This window comes from Dipodomys merriami, unplaced genomic scaffold (assembly GCF_024711535.1).
Source record: "Dipodomys merriami isolate MVZ:Mamm:240054 unplaced genomic scaffold, mDipMer1.0.p SCAF_26, whole genome shotgun sequence".
Taxonomy (NCBI): Eukaryota; Metazoa; Chordata; class Mammalia; order Rodentia; family Heteromyidae; genus Dipodomys; species Dipodomys merriami.
The window spans coordinates 6831537-6852438 of record NW_027204048.1 but is presented as its reverse complement, the minus strand read 5'-3'; the positions used below and the strand labels follow the sequence as shown (position 1 = coordinate 6852438).

General features: G+C 43.5%; 1 protein-coding gene across 3 annotated transcripts in view; it reads left to right on the top strand.

The window, feature by feature from the left end:
- The window catches only part of Rabgef1 (RAB guanine nucleotide exchange factor 1), a 40369-nt gene that overhangs the window by 261 nt on the left and 19206 nt on the right, over positions 1 to 20902 (top strand). The window lies entirely within an intron of this gene.

Genomic DNA, 20902 nt, shown 5'->3' with positions numbered 1-20902 from the left:
GGGCCGGCGTCTTTCCGGGGCCGGGGTCTCCCCGGGGCCCGCGTCTCCCTGGGACCTTCGTCTCCTCGGGGCCGCGGTCTCCTCGGGACCCTTGTTTCCTCGGGGCCTTGGTACTTGCAGACGAGTTGTGCTGGGTCTGTACGTCCCGGCGGGCGCGCGAGTTTCCCGGCGCCGTCGAGTCGCTCCGCCGAGGCCCGCGGAGGCCGAGGGCGCTGTTGGCGGCGGGAGGTGGCCGGGCGGGCCCCGGTCCCCTGCGGAGGCGGGCGACTCGGGGCCGTCGTGGCTGAGTCGGCAGAAGTCCGCTGGCGAGCTGAGCCGTCTGGAGGACACTCGGCAGTGCCCCTCGCAGAAGTGCGGCAGAGACGGGGTCGTGGTCCTCTGGGGGTGGCTCAGAGCTGGTCACCGGTGTCACCAGTGGCCGTGGTTTGAAAATGTGCCCGTGAATGTATATTGGTCGGCCCGTATTGCTTTTGACACGGGACATGAAGTTTTACCAGGGCACGTTCACAGCATCAAATGGGGAGTAGATTTTGGTTTTTCCCCATTTTTTTTTTTTTGTAGTAAACTTTGTAAATTCAGATTGTCTTTAAAAAAGCCCCAAGGGCGACATTGATCAAGATGCATCGACTTGTTGAATTGAAACCTCATTGTACAACTGCTTAAAATAATACATTTTTTAAAGTCCTGATTAAGTTTGGTAGGCTAAGAACATTTGCTGGAGGTGTAGGAAGATTTGGTTATACCAGCAGTGAATTTGTTGAGAAGTGGCATTAAGCCAGGCACCCGTGGCTCACACCTGCAATCCTTAGCTATCAGGAAGTTGAGATCAGATAGCTGAATATCGCGGTTCGAAGCCAGCCAGGATAAGAAAGTCTGTGAGACTCTTACATGTGATTACATACACACACGCACGCGCTCGGGCCACCAAAAGTAGTGCTGTAGCTCCAGTGGTAGGTAGGGTGCTAACCTTGAGCAAAAGGAGCTCAGGGAAAGTGCCCGGGGAAGCAAGTGCTGCACCACTAGAGTGCCTGCCACTGCCATTCAGGTGGTTTTGTGTAAGTGTGTAGATGCTTGTGTAATCTAACACCTGTGACACATGCTATTAAATGGCTTCTTAGTCCATTTATAAAGTTTTAAGGATAAGAATAAGAGTTTCACAGGTAAGATCAAACACTATGAAGTCTTATTGAATGCTGGCCTCTGTAGAAAAACACAGAAGCAGTTTATCTGTTATTTATGTAAAAGTCGTGCTTTGAATAAGCTGCACTATTGTTAAAGAAACCTGAGAAACAACAGGAGACTTTATATTATTTAGTAATTATTGTATTTAATGTTTGGATAAAGTTCTTTTTTGTTTTTTTGTTGGTTGTGGGGCTTGAACTCTGGGTCTGGGTGTTGTCCCTCAGCTCTTCAGCTCAAGGCTAGCCTTCTACCACTTGAGACACAGCACCACTTCCAGTTTTCTGGTGGTTTGAGATCAAAGCCTTACAGACTTTCCTGCCCCGGCTGACTTTGAACCACGATCCTCAAATCTCAACTTCCTGAGTACCTAGGATTACAGGTGTGAGCCACCAGCACCTGGCTTGGATAAAGTTCTAAAATGCTGCAAATTAAGGAGACTTAAGTTAGCGAGAATTTTAAAAAATGTGAAGGGTTAAGGCTATAATTCAGTGGTAGAGAACTTGGCTAGCATGCATAAAAAGAAAAAAAAAAACTGTACCCGATTCTGGGCTTTAACTTAGGGACTGACCACTGTCCCGGGGCTTTTTCACGTGACTAGCAATACCACTTGAGCCACAGCTCTACTTCCAACTATTTTTGTAGTTAATTGGAGGACATAAAGAGTCTTGAGGGCTTTCCTGCCTGGTCTGGCTTTGAACTGAGATCCTCAGACCTCAGTCTCCTGAGTAGCTAGGATTATAGGCATGAGCCACCTGCACCTGTTTGAAATTCCTGTTTTTGATGATATTTTTGCTGTTGATACAGTGAAATTTTTATGTAGTAGAACTTTTTTGCTTGTCACTTAGAAGAGTAATAGCTGATCATGATCATAATTCAGTTCAATTAAAAGTCAGAAGCTATCAGGAGGCTGAGATTTGAGAATCTTGGTTCAAAGCCAGTCCAGGAAGAAAAGTCCATGAGACTCTTAAATTAACCACCAGAAAACTCAAGTAGTAGAGTGCTAGCCTTGAGCTGAAGGACTGAGGGACAGTACCCAGGCCCAGAGTTCAAGCCCCACGACCGGCTTCCTCCCCACCCCTGCCAAAAAAAAAAAAAAAAAAGGTCAGCAGTTGTTTCCACAGTAATAACTATGTGTTCAAGAAAAGCTAAAGCCGGTTGCTGGTGGCTCTTGCCTATAATCCTAGCTACTCAGGAGGCTGAGATCTGAGGATTGAAGTTCAAAGCCTTGAAAAAAAGAGCTTAGGGGCAGGGGCTGGGAAGGGCTCAGTGGTAGAGCGCTTACCTTGCATGAATGAGGCCCTGGGTTCAATTCCTCAGCACCACATAAGCAGGAAAAAAAAGCTGGCTCAAGTGGTAGAGCACTAGCCTTGAGCTGAAGAGCTGAGGGACAGCGCCCAGGCCCAGAGTTCAGGCCCACGACTGGACCCCCCCCCAAAAAAAAAAAAAAAAAAAACAAACAAACAAAAAAACCCAACCTGGGCAGAAAAGCTCTCAAGACTCTTATCTCCAGTTAACTACTAAGAAAGCCAAAGTGGAGCTGTGGGTTATCAAGTGGAGAGCACTAGCCTTGAGCAAAAGAGCTCAGGGACTTAGGTAGGCCCTGAGTTTAAGCCCCAAGACTGGCCCTAAATAAAAAAAATATATAAACAAATGGCATACTGAAGGAATTGTAAATTTACACCCAATTTACTTCTGACTTTTCAGGCCCAATTCTGAATCAATCTTTCTGTCAATTTTTGGCAGGTTTAGGAGGATCTGGGGTTTGCACTCAACACCTTGCACTTGAGCTATACCACTGGCCTTATCCTTGAATCTTAAGCATTTTATTTTCCTAGAATTACATACAGCAAGAAGATTGCTGAACCTTTAAGCAGAAAGGTAGCAAGAGTTTTTGAGGTTCTGAATTCTACCCTGTCTAAGTTAACAAATGGTGTTGGTGTCCTCTGTGCCAGCCAGGTACCAGACTGCTCAGGAGCTGCTCAGAAATCTTGTGAACTACTTCTGTTCCTCTGTCGTCGTCTTTTTTTTTTTTTTTTTTTTTTTAAATAATCCACTTTCTAACTAACCCAATTCCCACTCAAAATGAATACTCAAAATTGCATTTATGGTAATTCGGTCTGTATTTTAAAGGACTTTGGGAGAATTTTTACATAGAGGAGACACACACACACACACGCACGCATGCATGCACACATGCACGCATGCACGCACACACCCACACACCTGATCCTGAGGCTTCACCTCAGTGCCTGAGCACTGGCCTTGAGCAAGACACACACACACACACACACACACACACACACACACACACACACACACACACACACACACACACACACACACACACACACACACACACACACACACACACACACACACACACACACAAAATAATTCCCCCATCCCTTTTGTGCTCAAGGCTAGCGCTCTACTACTTGAGCCACAGTGACCCTTGCAGCTTTTTCTGAGTTTATTGGAGATAAGAGTCTCGTGGACTTTTCTGCCCCGAGCTGGCTTCAAACTGCTATCCTCATATCTCAGTCTCCTGAGTAGCTAGTATTACAGGCATGAGCTAGCACATGAAGATATATAATTTTGAATGTTTTATTTGTGTAGGCCCTATCTAATAAATGATTGTTAGAAACATGTAATTTTAGACATATCTGCTAAGGAAGTGTTTTTCTTTATGTGGCATTTGGAGTACATTAAAAATGCCTTTAGAGGGCTGGGAAGGTGGCTCAGTGGCTTGCCTTGCATGCCTGAGGCCCTGGGTTCGATTCCTCAGCACCACATAAGCAAAAAGAAAAAAGCCGGAAGTGGTGCTGTGGCTCAAGTGGTAGAGTGCTAGCCTTGAGCTGAAGAGCTGAGGGACAGCGCCCAGGCCCAGAGTTCAGGCCCCACGACCGGATTTAAAAAAAAAAAAATTAAAAAATGCTTTTAGAAATTGAACTCATGAGATGTTTAATAATGGATGAATGTTTAATAATGTCTTCTTGTTATGCTGTAATTTTTTAAAATGAGACATGCCACTTGTACCACATCTTGTTCCAGAAAGTTTTCCTAATGACTTGCAGGAATGTGTACAACATACTGTTGCTAACCTGCAGAGATGAGCAGATGAGTTCAGAACTGAGGGAAGATTGAGATGGAAGCACCTCTTCTACACAAAATACCAGACTGAAGTATTTGGCATTTGTTAAGGGGCCTGGCTTTTCAGCAGCAGTTCAGAGAGTTAATCGTTTACATGGTTCAGTAACCATAAGAGAAAAAATAATCTCATTTTCCCTTGGATTCTCAAAGATTCCATGTAGGAGAGGTTCCTCAGCTACACCCTTCAGTAAAGATAATGGATGTTGTGTTATGATCAGTGTTTTAGTGGGATTCCTGGCCTTACTGTGTAGGCTGGTGATACAACATCAGCATTTAACTCAGTAAAGTGAGTTCTTTGCTGCACAATAATATAATCCAAGCTTCTAGGTTTTGAAAATGAGTAAGGATCTGCTATAGATTATCTGGATGAATAGGTGGATTACACTCTTTGAAGCTACCTTCAGGAAGCATTTTGTTCCTCTGTAGAGCCTCTGCAATGAATTTGTCAGGAGTGGGCTTAGCTTGTGCTTTCTGACAAGTTCCTCCAGTACCTCTAAACACAGAGCCCCGTGTTTTAACTGGCATGCTTTATCTTGGGGGCATTTGAAGGAAAATCAGCTTCCCTCCATAAATAGAGGGGCAGGAGTACCACACTATCGTCCTAAAGCTAGATTCCAGAAGTAGGTCTTGGTATTTAGTTCCAACATAGAGGGCATTAGTTTGAAAATTCCAGGCATATAACCAACCTTCCTTCCTTCCTTCCATCCTTTCTTCCTTCCTTCCTTCCTTCCTTCCTTCCTTCCTTCCTTCCTTCCTTCCTTCCTTCCTTCCTTCCTTTTCTTCTGTGTGTGTGCACGCATGTGTGCATGTGTGCGTGTGCATGTGCCAGTACTGGGACTTGAACTAAGGACCTGAGCACCATCCCTGACCTTTTTCACTCAAGGATAGGGCTCTACCACTTGAGCCACAGCTCTATTTCTGGCCTTTTGGTGGTTAATTAAAAAGACAAGAGTCTCATGGACTTTTCTGTCCCTGCTAGCTTTGAACTATGATCCTCAGCTTTCAGCCCCTTGTGTAGGTAGGATTACAGCATGAGCCACCAATGACTAGCAGGAAATTTACTTTTAAGATGAGAATGGGGGGCTGGGAATGTGGCTTAGTGCTAGAATGCTTGCCTAGCATGGATGAATCCCGGGTTTGATTCCTCAGTAACAGGAAAAACTAGAAGTAGTGCTGTAGATTAAGTGGCAGAATTCTAGCCTTGAGCAAAAGAACCTCAGGGACAGTGCCCAGGCCCTGAGTTCAAGCCCCAGGACTGGCAAAAAGAGAGGGGAGAGAGAGAGAGGAAGAGAGAGAACGGGTCCATTTATCTTACAACTGTCCAGTACTAGTTTTTAGTTCTGGTTTCTGGCCAAACTGATGAGCTGTCCTTTCAAGTAAGAATAGTTCATATTTACCTACTACTAATACAGGCTAGGCCTAGAGTTAATAGAGTCCATTATTAGTCACCTGACTTAATAAACAATGGGCGGGGCAGTCCTTTCCTAAATATAGTTATGTAATAATATCTGGTTTCTTAATTACATTTCCATAGAGCTTTTGGCATGAGTGGAACTTGTGACTAAAGTTTGGAACAGGCTATTATAAGGGGAAAGTAAATAAAAATTATAAAAACCAACTTGTAGCAAATGAAATAGATTGATTTATATACAGCACAGTCTTTGTACACTTCTTTCTCTCCCTCTCTCCTTTCCCCCTTACTCCTCTCCTCTTCTCTCCCCTCCCCCGCCCTTAACAAGTCCTAGGGCTTGAGCTCAGAGCCTGGGCTCTGTCCCTGAGCCTCTTTGTGCACAAGGCAAGTACTCTACCATTTGAACCAGAGCACCACTTATGGCTTTTTCTGTTTATGTGATCCTGAAGAATTGAACCCAGGGATTCATGCATGCTAGGCAAGCCCTTTACTGCAAAGTCACATTCCCAGCCCTGTATAACTTCTTAAAGAAAGAGGTATGGAAAAATTTAGCACAGGGACTAGGGATGTTGCTCAGTGGTAAAGAATGTGCTTTGCATGTGCCAAGCCCTATGCTCTATGCCTAGCACCACACTAAAAAGAAAGAAAAGATGGGTACCAATGGCTTATACCTGTAGTCCTAGTTACTCAGCAGGCTGAGATTGAAGAATTGCTGTAAGTGGAGCTGTGGCTGAAGTTGTAGAGCACTAGCTTTGAGCAAAAAAGCTTGGAGAAGGCACCCAGGCTTAGTTTAAGCCCCATACCCAGCACAAAGAAAAAAAAATAATCAAAGTCAAGTTTTTAGATAATATACTTGGCTCCGTTATAACACTTTGGATTTTTTTTTTTTTTTTTTTTTTTTTGTGCCAGTCCTTGGGCTTGAAATCAGGGCCTGGACACTACACTGTCTTTGAGCTTCTGTGTTCAAGTCTCTACAACTTGAGCCATGTCTGGCATTTTGGTAGTTAATTGGAGATGAGTGACACTGACTTGCCTGGGCTGGCTTTGAACCATGATCCTCAGATCTCAGCCTCCTGGGTGGCTGGGATTACAGGCAAGAGACACTGTTGCCTGGCCTGGACTGTTTTTTGTTTGTTTTTGGTCAGTCGTGGGGCTTGAACTCTGGGCTTGGGCACTATCCCTGCACTCTTCAGCTCAAGGCGAGTGCTCTACTGCTTGAGTCACAGCACCACTTCCAGTTTTCTAGTGGTTAATTGGAGATAAGAGTCTCACGGACTTTTCTGCCTGGCTGGCTTTGAACCGTGATCCTCAGATCTCAGCCTCCTCAGTAGCTAGGATTACAGGCGTGAGCACCGGTGCCCGTATTTTTATCTGTCAGTTTGTTAAGCTATCACAGTTGGGCTTCTGGTGTAGCAATTGTACATTTTTGTCTAGGGTTTTAAATGTTATGTAATCATGCACAGAAACTTCCTAAGTGGGAAAGTGGCTCAAGTGCACTTGCCTAGCACACATGAGGCCTTGAGTTCAAACCCCAGCACAGGCTTGTGGTGTGGGGGACTTAAAAGAAATATTGAGATAGCAAAACTGCTGATGCTCCCACAAAACCCTGTGGTGGTCCTCCCCACTCTAGGAAGTAGAATGTTTTGTGACAGAACACTCGTGAGATATAGGCCATTCCCTTGTCAGTAGATGTAAATTCAGGGCTTTCTTTCTTTCTTTCTTTCTCTCTCTCTCTCTCTCTCTCTCTCTCTCTCTCTCTCTCTCTCTTTCTTTCTTTCTTTCTTTCTTTCTTTCTTTCTTTCTTTCTTTCTTTCTTTCTTTCTTTCTTTCTTTCTTTCTTTCTTTGTTGTTGGTTGTGGGGCTTGTACTCTGGGCCTGGGCACTGATCCTCAGCTCTTCAGCTCAAGGCTAGTGCTCTACCACTTGAGCCACAGCACCACTTTCAGCTTTTTCTGCTTACATGGTGCTGAGGAATTGAACTCAGGGCCTCAAGCATGCAAGGCAAGCACTCTACCACTGAGCCACCTTCCCAGCCCACTCAAGGTTGTTTTTTTGTTTTTTGTTTTTGGTCCAGTCCTGGGGCCTGAACTCTGGGCCTGGGCGCTGTCCCTCAGCTCTTCAGCTCAAGTCTAGCGCTCTACCACTTGAGCCACAGTGCCATTTCTGGCTTTTTTCTTTTTGCTTATGTGGTGCTGAGGAATTAAACCTTGGGCCTCAGGCATGCAAGGCAAGTGCTCTACCACTGAGCCACCTTCCCAGCCCCTCAAGGTTTTTTTTTTTCTTTTTCTTTTTGTTGGTCGTGGGGCTTGAACTCTGGACTTGGGCGCTGTCCCTACGCTCTTCAGCTCAAGGCGAGTGCTCTACCACTTGAGCCACAGCGCCACTTCTGGTTTTCTAGTGGTTTATTGGAGATAAGAGTCTCACGGACTTTCCTGCCCAGGCTGGCTTTGAATTGCGATCCTCTGATCTCAGCCTCCTGAGTAGCTAGGATTACAGGCGTGAGCCACCAGTGCCCAGCTGTTTGTTTGTTTTTTGCTGGTCCTGGAGCTTGAACTCAGAGCTGGTGCTCCATCCCTGAGCCTCTCTGTTCTCAAGGCTGGCACTCTACCACTTGAGCCACAGCACCACTTCCAGACTTTTCTATTTATTGGATGCTGAGGAATTGAACCCAGGGCATCATGCATGCTAGGCAAACACTCAACCACTAAGCCACATTCCCAGTCCATAAATTCAGAGTTTTGACGTGAAGATTCTCAGATTCTAACCAAAAGCTACCTAATCAGATGGGATTTCAGGCCTAACCAGTCTAGGTCCAAACACAGCCAATAAATGGTGGCTGTGTGTTTTATGTCAGTGGAATGTAGTACCTTAATTGTCCAGTAAGGCTTCACCTTTCTTGGGGTGGAGATGCGTCTGGGGACTGAATCTAGGGCATCATACTTGCTGGGTGGTGCCCTTCTACTGATCTATACCACTGGGCAAGTCTGTACACTTATTTCTTCTTTTGGGTTAATGATGATTAATGTATTCAAAATCTCCAATAACTTCTTTTTTTTTTTTTTTTTTTTTGGTCTGGTTGTGGGGCCTGAGCTCTGGGCCTGGGCGCTGTCCCTCAGCTCTTCAGCTCAAGGCTAGCGCTCTACCGCTTGAGCCACAGCGCCACTTCTGGCTTTTTTCTTTTTGCTTATGTGGTGCTGAGGAATCAAACCCAGGGCCTCATGCATGCAAGGCAAGCACTGTACCACTGAGCCACCTTCCCAGCCCCTCCCATAACTTCTTATATATCCAATTATACTCATTTTTAAGTACAGTTGCTAGTGCAGCCAAGTAGAACATTTTACTTATGTATCTTATGTTTTAGAAAACTGTTCTCAAAATCCTCATAGTATTAAGCTGTGCATGGTGGTTCATACCTGTAATCCTAGCACTGATGAGGTAAGGCAGCAAGATTGTGAATTATAGGCAAGAACGGGTTACACAGTAAATTAAAGGACATCCTAGATTACACTGTAAGACCCTGTCTCAAATAACCAAGGAAGAGGGCTGGGTATGGTGGCACATGTCTGTAATCCAAGCTATTTAAAATGGAGCTCTAGAAAGTAGTGGTTCAAGGTCAGCCTGGGCATGGCAGTGCTTGTGATCCCAGTGAGCTGGGTATATAGGTAGGTAAATGATGTATCAATAACAGCCAGGGATAGAGATGAGGTTCAGTGGTAGGGCATTTGCCTAATGTGAGGAAAATCTTATATTCTATCCTAGTTCTGCAACAATAGCTGTACCAGCAAAAATAAAACATAACATATTCAGTCAATTGTCACTTCTTAACAAATCTTAACTCAAGGTTTGTTTACTCTTTTGTATTTCTCATAAGTCTCTTGTGTTTGTGTACGTCAATCTACTAAGGGAAGACTACAGCAAAGTTAAAACTACATACACCTGGGAAAAAAAGACAAAACAACCAACCTTTATAGGTAGAGACTGCTTTATGGATTGATATTTGCAGTTTGCTCTGTGTGTGTGTGGACTTGAACCCTGGGTCTGGGACTGACCCTAAGCTCTTCATCTCAAGGCTAGCACTCTACCACTTGAGCCACAGGGTTCAGAAAACTTCCAGTTTTCTGCTGGTTAATTGGAGATAAGTCTCTCACAGACTTTCCTTCTTAGGTTGGCTTTGAACCACGATCCTCATATCTCAGCCTCCTGAGTAGCTAGGATTACAGGCGTGAGCCACCAGCACCCAGCAATTTGCTGTTATTTTAGGTACAGTTTAAGAGAAATAATCTTTTTTGTTGGTTGGTTGTGGGCTTGAACTCTGTGGCCGGGCTGTCCCTCAACTCTTCAGCACGAGGCAAGTGTTCTACCATTTTAGCCACAGCACCACTTCCGGTTTTTTGGTGGTTAATTGGAGATAAGAGTCTCATGGACTTTCCTGCTCAAATTGGCTTTGAACTGTGATCCTCCTGAGTAGCTAGGACTTGCCCAGTGAGAAATAACTTTTTGCTGGGTACTTATGGTATAAACTAGAAGGGAAGGTAGAGAATGCTGGAAAGTAGCCTGGAGCAAACAGGTTATTTAGCACGTGATGCTGAGCTGTTAGCCTGGGCAGTGACATGCTAGATGAGAGTCATAATTTGCTCAGCTACAGGGGGTGTGATTCAGTACAATGGAAGATTGTCTGAACTCATTTCTTAAGAATGCTGCTCTGCAACATTAAATCCTACCTCATGTTGGGTGTTGGTGGTGGTCATTTGGAATTATTTGGGATACTTGGTTTTGTTACATTTAACAACAGGCACATTGATTCTTTGTGTGATGTTAAAAATTGGTAAAACTTGGATACAAATTTGAAACAATAAATCTGATTAAAGTTGTGGTGCCTGGGCTGGGAAGGTGGTTCAGTGGTAGCTTGCCTAGCATGCATGAGGCCCTGGGTTCGATTCTTCAGTACCACATAAACAGAAAAAGCTGGAAGTGGCGCTGTGGCTCAAGTGGTAAGAATGCTAGCCTTGAGCTAAAGAGCTGAGAGACAGCACCCAGGCCCCAAGTTCAGGCCCCACGACCTACCAAAAAGAAAAAGTTGTGGTGTCTTCTCTATGTGCCTATGTGTGTCTGTGTGTCTGTGTCTGTCCTAGGACTTGAATTCAGGGCCTTACACTCAGCTTTTTTCCTAAGACTCTACCACTTGAGCCTCATTTCCTCTCTAAGCTTTTTGCTAGTTAATTGGAAGTAAGTCTCATGGACTTTTCTACTCTGACTAGCTTTGAACCATCAACCTCAGCTCAGCTTCCTGAGTAGCTGGTATTACAGGGGTGAGCCACCTGCCCCTGGCTGATGCCAGAATATGCATAGTTAACTTCTGCCAATAAATATTAATAAAAATGGTTCATCTTCTTAGGGAAATACATAATAAAACAAGAAACAAGGGCTGTAGATGTAACTCAGGAGTAGCGTGCTAGCTTCCTATGCTAGTGGCCCTGGGTTCAGTCCCCACACTACCACAAAACAAAGAAAAGAAAGAAGCCAGTATGCTAGCAGCCCCTTACTCAGCAGACTGGCATGGAAGGATTACAGGAGTCCAGAAGTTTGAGGCCAGCCTGGGCAAGATAAGATAGCAAGACTCTATTTTAAAATTAATAATAATAATAAAAATAGGGGGCTGGGAATGTGGCTTAATGGTAGATTGTTTGCCTAGCATGCATGAAGCCCAGGGTTCAATTCCTCAATACCATATAAACAGAAAAAGCCAGAAGTAGTACTGTGACTCAAGTGGTAGAGAGCTAGCCTTGAGCAAAAGAAGCTAAGGGACAGCACCTAGGCCCTGAGTTTAAGCCCTGGAACTGGCAAACAACAACAACAATGGAAGCCCAGTGCTGGTGGCTCACACCTGTAATTCTAGCTACTCAGGAGGCTGAGATCTGAGGATCATGGTTCAAAGCCAGCCCGGGCAGGAAAGTCCATGAGACTCTTATCTCCAATTAACTACCAGAAAACTGGAAGTGGCCCTGTGGCTCAAGAGGTAGACCGCTAGCCTTGAGCTGAAGTGCTGATGGACAGTGCCCAGGCCGCAGAGTTCAAGCCTCATGACTGACCAAAAAAAAAAAAAATCATCTACTCTTTGACATCCCATTTCTGAACCATTCACTGTGTGTGTGTGCGCATGCATGTGCATGTGCCAGTCCTGGGGGTTGAACTCAGGGCCTGAGCATTGTCTCTGAGCTTTTTTTGTTCAAGGTTAGTGCTCTTCCACTTGACCTGCAGCTTCATTCTGGTTTATTTATTTTATTTGTTTGGTGGATAAGTGGAAATGAGAGTCTCCCGGACTTTCTTGCCTGAGCTGGCTTTGAACCATGGTCCTCAGTTCTCAGACTTCTGAGTAGCTAGGATTACAGGCATGAGACACCAGTTTTCGCTTTTTTATTGTTGTTTTGTTGGTCATAGGGCTTGAACTCAGAGCTTGGGTTCTGTCCTTGAGCTCTTTGCTCAAGGTAAGTGCTCTGCCTCTTTGGGCCATAGCACCACTTTCTGTTTTCTGGTGGTTAATTGGAAATGAATCTCCCAGATTCTCCTGCCCTGGCTGCCTTTGAAATGTGCTCCTCAGATCTCAGCCTCCTGAGTAGCTAGGATTACAGGCGTGAGCCACTAGTGCTTGGCTTCGTTGACAGTTTTGAATAGACTGTCCTTGTCCTACAGAGCTGTCATATATTTAGTCTTTTTTTATTAGTACTATTTCTAAAGTATAATAAAATGTCTCATAGTTAGCTCTAAATATTTTTTCCATTCTCTTTTTGCCTTTCTATTTTGGTTACAGGTAAGGCCTTTTTTAAACTAGATGGGCTTTTTTTAATTTACATACTCAAGTTTCATTTCCTTCTTCATTTTCCTGAATCTTGTAAGCTTTAGGTAATTACCTCTGTGGAAGTCTCATCTCTGTGGGACTTTTTTAACTATATAATTTTAGTTCTTTAAGTTTTTAAAAACATTTAACTCTTCAAGATGCCTATAAAACTAATCTTGTATGGTAAGTTGCTGACTAATTATTCTAAAATTGACTTTAGAAAACTTTTGCTTTTTGTTTGTTTTTGTTGATCAGGGCTTGAACTCCAGGCCTGGCTGCTGTCCCTAAACTCTTTTGCTCAAGTCTAGCACTCTACACTTTGAGCCTACTTCCGGTTTTGAGTAGCTAATTGGAAATGAGAATCTCTCGGGGACTTTTCTGCCCAGGCTGGCTTCGAACCTTGATCCTCAGATCTCAGCCTCTTGAGTAGCTAGGATTACAGGAGTGAGCCACTGGCACCCACCTCTTAACTTCTTTATTTTATTTTATTTTTTATTGTGAAAATACTGTACAGTGGGGTTACAGTTACATGAGCAAGGTAATGAGCACATTTCTTATCAAGCATTGTTGCCTCCTCCTTTGTTTTCCCTTCCCATCCCTTCCCATTTCTCCCCCCCCCTTAACTTCTTTTATATTAAATTACCTTATGTGTTTCAGTTTGTTTGCAGAAACATTTCAGAAAAATTAAGTTAATTTAGAAAAAAAAATCTTGCCCAGTGCTGCTGGCTCATATCTGTAATCCTAGCTACTAAGGAGGTTGAGATCTGAGGATTGCCATTCACAGCCAGACTGGGCAGGAAAAGCTGTAAGTGGCACTGTGACTCCAGTGGTAGAGCACTAGCCTTGAGCAAAAGAAGCTCAGAGACTGGGTGCAGGCCATGAATTCAAGCCTAGTACAAGCAACAGCAACAGAATTCTTGCTTATTCTTCCTGATGACACATGCAATCATTTTGCTAGTTTTAAAAAGTCTTTTGTATTTTATTATGTATTTTATTTATGTATTTATGTATTTTATTTGTAGTAAACATTTTGGAACGCTTGCCATTTTGATAATATATAATGCTGATTTAATATTGTGGCTTGTATGTTTTCACATTATTCATATCCTTATATATCTTTATATCTCAAGTGTTTTTTGTTTTTTGACAGTACTGGAGTTTGAGCTCAGGACCTCACAGTTGCTAGGCAGGTACTCCACCCCTTGAGCCATATCCCCGTTTTACTTTAGTTACTCTTCAGATAGACTCTTGGTTGCCCTGACTTGACTCAGACTTCAGTCCTCCTCCTCAAGCTTCCTGCATAGTTGGGATAACAGGCGTTCATACCATACCAGCTCTTGTTTCTGTTGGGATGGCACTTGCTATTTTTTTTTTTTTTTTTTTTGCCTGCCCTGACCTCAATCTGTAATCCTCCCAGTCTCTGCCCCTTCCCAGTCTAATCCCTGTAACTGGGCTTCCAGAGGTGAGCCACAGTGCTGGTGCCTGCCTCTCAGTATTTTTATGTAGGTCACATAATTTTCTCACTAAAACATTTCCTTGATTTTTTTTTTAATATCTTGGACACTAATATGAACAGGATATCTTTTTATAGTTTCTAACTTGTTGCTTGTTTAAGGGTTCCATAGATTTCACAGGCTAAGGGTTCCATAGATTTCACAGGCATATATTCAGGCATGACTTCAGTAGCTTTTAGATTAATTCCTCAGTGTTAATAGTGTAGATGTATTGTTTATTTATTTATTTTGCTGGTGCTGGGGCTTAAACTCAGGGCCTGGGTGCTGTCCCTGACCTTTTTTTGTGTGTGTGTGTCCAAGTCTAGCATTCTACCACTTGAGCTCCTATTTAGCTTCCTGCTTTTTTTGGGGGGGGGGTCCTGTCATGGGGCCTGAACTCTGGGCCTGGGCGCTGTCCCTCAGCTCTTCAGCTCAAGGCTAGTGCTCTACCACTTGAGCCACAGCGCCACTTCTGGCTTTTTTCTTTTTGCTTATGTGCTGCTGAGGAATCGAACCCAAGGCCTCATGCATACAAGGCAAGCACTGTACCACTGAGCCACCTTCCCAGCCCTCCTGCTTTTTTTTTTTTTTTTTCATTGACTTTCTTGCCTAGGCTGGCTTTGAATTGATCCTCAGATCTCAGCCCTCCCAAATAGCAGGGACTACAGGTGAGAGCTACTAACATTGGCTGATTGTAACTCAAATGTTCAAGGCTTTTGCTCATTTAAAAATTCTGTAGGTGTGAAACTAAGGGGTTACTTAGAGAAGAGAAAGATGGAAGGGAAAAAGAAGATAAATAATTTTGCCATACAGGTATATGTGGCTGGGCACTGGTGGCACACACCTGTAATCCTAGCTACTCAGGAGACTGAGATCTGAGGATCACATTCCAAAGCCAGCCAGGGCAGGAAAGTCTGTGAAACTCTTACCACCAATTAACCACCAGAAAACCAGAAGCAGCACTGTGGTTCAAAGTGGTCGAGTACTAGCATTGAGCCAGAGAGCTCAGGGACAGCACCCAGGCTGTGAGTTCAAGCTCCATGATGGACCAACCCCCCCAAAACACCACCACCACCACAAAACAACCAAAAGCTGGCCACTGGTGGCTCATGCCTGTAATCCTAGCTACTCAGGAAGCTGAGATAGGAGGATCATAGTTAGAAGCCAGCCTAGGCAGGAAAAAAGCTGGAAGAAGTGTGTGCCGTAAGTGGTAGAACACTAGCCTTGAGCAGAAAGACACTCAGGGACAGTACCCAGGCAGAGTTCAAGCACCAGGGGGCAAAAACAACAAAAACAAGTTTAATGAAAACGTAAGGAAAGTCAAGGAAAGCTATTGGTCAACAGGGGAAAGAGAAATAGACTGTCCAATTGGGTAGGGTGAAAGAGATTAGATTAACCAGGGGAATGGAAAGTTTATACTGTTAAAGTAGATTATTTGCAACTATGAAAATGGAACAATGAATCCTGCTGCAATTTCTTTTGGAAGGGGGAAGTAGACCAGGGATGAGGTTGAATACATTGTAACAGTGTGGTAATAAGGCCAGGACATTCAAACTAATGAATAATTTGGTAGATTTTGATTGGCTGTTTATCACATTCTGTGGTTGAGCCCAGGTGCGATGTGCTTTCTTGATTTTTCTCTCCTAAATTTCTCTTGTGCTTTTTGTTCCTTGGGGGCTTGTCTTTTATTTCATCTATTGAGACAACTTGAACTTTAGTTACTCCTCTTGACCATGTATTTCCACAACTATCTGCACAATTGGGGCCAAGAAGTGGAAGGACGACAAGCGTAGTTCTCTAGTGGTGGGCTTCTGTGGGCTCTCTGTCAAATCATTACTGTAGTCACCACATGGTTGGCTGATGGTGAGAAGAGGTGGTAGTTGATAGAAAGGGGTCAGGTACTTTGAATGTTTGGACCCTGAGCCGTTAGTGGAGCTGTCCTTGTGCCCTAGTCCTCATTTCTGGATTGACCCAGTTATGCTGGAGCAGGAAGGAAAGTAATCTCCCCACGAGCTCAGTGATATTTTCTGCTCATCCTGGGGCTTGAACTCTGGCCTGGGCGTTGTCCCTGAGCTTCCTTTGCTAAAGGCTAGTTAATGCTCTACCACTTGAGCCACAGCACCATTTCCAGTGATACTTTATTTAAAAACATTTTTTAGTTTTTTTTCCTATTTGATTGTTATTATAAAGGTGATGTACAGAGGGGTTACAATTACATAAATCTGATAAAGAGTACATTTCTTTTTGGACAATGTCACGTCTTTTCTCTCTGTTTTTTTCCTTCCATTCCACCCACAAGTTGTATAGTTCATTTTCTTAGTGACACTTTAAATCTCAGTCTTCCTTCCCTAATCCTTTTTTGCTTTTGAACATCCTTAAAAATAGCATTCAAAGCATATCTTTCAGATATAACTGGACGGTCTATGAAGCCTTTCTCTGTATCTGCTGATACCTGTGCGTACCCCCTCACCTTGTTTTTGTTTTATGCATAACTTCCTTCTAGGGGGTTACTCTGTGTCTATATACCTTAATACTCCGGCAAAGATTATTTGTGTCAACACAGGTGAAACTTCTGCTTGACAAGCAGGACTATGTGAACATGGGGAGGAAGGACACCTCGGGAATGTGAGGGGGAGGGCCTGAAGTCAGAGTACATCCTGTGTCTCCCACACATGCACCCACCAGCAGAAGGGAATTGCTTCTGAGGAGGGCGATTTATTGCCTTCCTTACTTTGTCATGCTAGAAGACAGACTATTATTAGTCAGCTTTCCATCACTTTGACAAAGGTGCCATATAAAGTGGAAGGTTTATTTAAGCTTTCAATTATGAAGCTGTCAGTTGATGGTCAGGTGACCTGTGGTGAGACAACACATCATGGCTGGAATGTGTGGTGGAGAAAGAGCAGGGGACAAGCTGGGTGTCAGTGGCCCACACCTGCGATCCTAGTTACCCTGGAGGCTGTGATCTGAAGATCACGATTTGAAGCAGCAGGGGCAGAAAAGTCCCCATGAGACTGACTCATCTCCAGTTAACTACTCTACTCAAAAACTGCAAGTGGCGCTATGGCTTAAAGTGGTAGAGCACTACCTTTAGTAAAAGTCCCACCAGGAACTACTACCACCACCACCACCAACAATAGCAGAGCCAGCACAGGCTCTCCATGACCTGGCTCTTACTGGCCACCCCACCTCCTCCCAGTTAGTGCCACAGGCATAGGCCTGTGTGGAGTTGTCAGGGTCCAAACTACAGAATTTCTCAAGCCTTGAGGTTTACAAAGGAGATCTTACCATGCTATTCCCATTCCATTTCAGGGGCTTTAGTACGTACTCTACGGGCTGTAGTGTTAAAGTCATTGTCATATGACTCGTTACACCTAACAACTTCCATTTACGTCTAACTTCTTCTATATCCCTTATGTTCCATTTACTTTCCTGGCTTTCAGCTTTTGTGACTGGAGAAATGTCCTCTCTTTTACGTAGTCTTTTTTTTGTACATTTTTTATTGTAAAAATACTGTACAGAGGACTGTAACTGTAGTTACATGAGCAAGGTAATGAGTAATTTCCTATGGAGCGTTGTTGTTTCCTCCTTTGTTTTTCCCCTACCATCCCTTCCCTCCCACCTCTACAAATTACTCCGCCCCCAAAAGTTGTAAAGTTCATTTTCCACATAGTATCTTGTGCATCTCATTGTTACAATCTGTATCCCTATTTAAGCATTTTGTTTTTTCCCTTTCCCTCTCCAAATTAGAGAAGTATATATACAAGATGCAGGGCACGGACATCAAATACAGTGAAAACAGGGGTTATACCATGGGGGAGGAACATACAAAGAAACCAAAAAATCACATGGTACATTATAAATATGTTAGAAACAATAGCAAGAAAGAAAAAAATTGTGTCCCTATCTTTTGGGGTTCATTTTGCTTAACCTCATCTTATATGGTCATATATACCTTTTGACCTTTTCTGCTTGTCCTACAGATATACTAGTTATTGCAAATAAGGGAAACCATGGGACCTGTGTTTCTTTGGCCTGGCTTACTTCACTTAATATAATTTTTTCCAAGTCTTTCCATTTCCTAACAAATGGGGCAATATCATTCTTTCTGATGGAGGCATAGAATTCGTGTGTGTGTGTGTGTGTGTGTGTGTAGAATTCGTGTGTGTGTGTGTGTGTGTGTGTGAGAGAGACCACATTTTCTTGATCCATTCATCTACTGAGGGGCATCTGGGTTGTGTGTGTGTGTGTGTGTGTGTGTGTGTGTGTGTGTGTGTGTGTGTGTGTGTGTGTGTGTGTGACACCACATTTTCTTGATCCATTCATCTACTGAGGGGCATCTGGGTTGGTTCCATATCTTAGCTATTGTAAATAATGCTGCGATAAACATAGTTGTGCTGGTAGCCTTAGTATGGCCTTGTGGGATTGCTGGGTCATAGGGGAGCTCTAGGTGGAGTCTTTTGAGCTCCATACTGCTTTCTAAAGTGGTTGAACAAGTTTACACTCCCACCAGCAATGCAGTAGGGTTACCTTCTGGCCACATCCCCTCTGGCATCTGTTATTAGAATTCTTGATTATAGCCGTTCTAACTGGAGTGAGGTGGAATCTCAATGTTGTTTTGATTTGCATTTCTTTTATGACTAGAGAGGTTGAGCATTCTTGATGTGTCTATTGGCCATTCTTCCTCTTCAGAGAAGCTTCTCTTTAAGTCTTTAGCCCACTTATTTATCGGGCAGTTGTTTCTTTGAGGATTTGTTGTTGGGGGATTTAATTTTTTGAGTTCCAAGTATATTTTAGATATCATATAATCTTTTTTAAGACCCTTGAAAGTTCACTTCCAGGCCCCTTAAGATCTGGTGTCTGTCTCCTGTCTCCCCCCACCCCCAATTCTCTCCAAGTCACAGTAACCACAACTCCACACATGCCTAGTACTTTCTGTGTTTCAGTACTCTTCTGTCTGCTGTGCTGGTTATAAGCTTCATAAGCTTCTGTCCACTCCATCACCAGTGGCACTTCATAAAAAGTTGTAAGTTGCATGAGTGGTAAAGTCCTCTTGATGTGGGGCTTAATTTTGTAGTTTCTTTTTTTTTTTTTTTTTTGAGTCCGGTTGTGGGGCCTGAACTCTGGGCCTGGGTGCTGTCCCTCAGCTCTTCAGCTCAAGGCTAGCACTCTACCACTTGAGCCACAGTGTCACTACCGGCTTTTTTCTTTTTGCTTATGTGATGCTGAGGAATTGAACCCAGGGCCTCAGGCATGCAAGGCAAGCGCTCTACCACTGAGCCATCTTCCCAGCCCTAATTTTGTAGTTTCTTAAATGCATGTGAGAGTGCCACCTTTTTCTGTGTTGTTCTGCAGTTTACTTTTTGTGAAGAAGAATGAGGACTATTTGAATAGAAATTGTTGGGTAGCAAATTACATACATTTTAAATGATGTAGAAGAAAACTGACTTTGGAGCTTGTTAAGGTGTTATTTCAGACATTAGCTCTTTACCTTTAGATAAGTGTCTCACTTCTTTAAGCTTTTGTTTCTTCAGCTGTGAAGTAGGGACAGTAATTCCTTAGCTTTGACCAGAGTAGACTTCATAGTTTGCATCTACTTGACATAGTAGTTTCTCCTTTTTCTTCTTCTTTTTTTTGGTCGGTTGTAGGACCTGAAGTCTGGGTCTGGACACTGTCCCTCAGCTCTTCAGCTCAAGGCTAGTGCTCTACTACTTGAGCCACAGCACCACTTCTGGCTTTTTTGTTTATGTGGTGCTGAGGAATGGAACCCAGGGCCTCATGCATGCGAGGCAAGCACACTACCACTGAGCCACCTTCCCAGCCCAGTTTCTCTTTTTTCTAAATCAGTTTTTTCTCTTCTGTATGTCAACAGAACCTCTGCCTCTGTTTTCATGTAGGGTCAGTAGAGGTGGGGAACAGAGCCTCTGTCTGTTCTCTAGTTCTTCAGTGATTCTTGTTTACTCAGTCTATTTTATGGTAGCAGCAAGAAAAAAATAGGCTTTGATAAAAATGAATCTCTGCAACATTGCTAAGATCCAGTTGACTATCAAAGGTAATGGAGATCTTGTTATATTCAACCCATCAATCAGATTAGGAAACAGCTTTGCAGAAAACCCAAATTATTTTCCTAATAGTCTAATAAGGAAACCGGACGTTTTTTAATTATCAACTCAAGATGCACTTCCCCCCCCCCCCTTTTGATTGAAACAGCTTTCTAGCTTCTAGAAGCTCTGAAACTTGTGTCAAATCTTCGAGACCCATTCTCATGAAGGCTGAGTACAAAACCTCTCTGTCTTCAGTGCCAATCCAAAACACACCTTGAACACTTGGGCTCCCTTGTGCGTTTTGGGGGACAGAGCCACTCCTCAGGATGCTTCTATAAACAGCACACATGGAAGCAGTCTCTTCTAACAGTGGAATGTATCCTAACAGTGGAATGTATCTTTTTATTTTTTATTTGATTTTTTTCATTGTTATTATAAAGGTGATGTACGAAGGGCTTATAGATACGTAAGTCAGGTAAAGTGTAGTTCTCTCCCATCTCTACCCACAAGTTGTATAGCTCATTTTCTACATAGTGTCTAGTGAGTACCACTACTGCATTTGTTTACCCTTTGTCCCCACATTTCTGTGTGGAATGTATCTTTGAAAGCAAAGAAGTGTGGGGGAAATTTTCTAGGTTGAGCTATGCACATGGATGATTTCCTTGGGAAAAGATGTAGTGATTGAAATTTGTACTCCAAGATGTGAGTTTGCAAATGATGTATATAAGCATTGTAGTGTTCTTAGCTGAGTTTTAGTGGCTCGTGTTTATAATACAAGACATTAAGA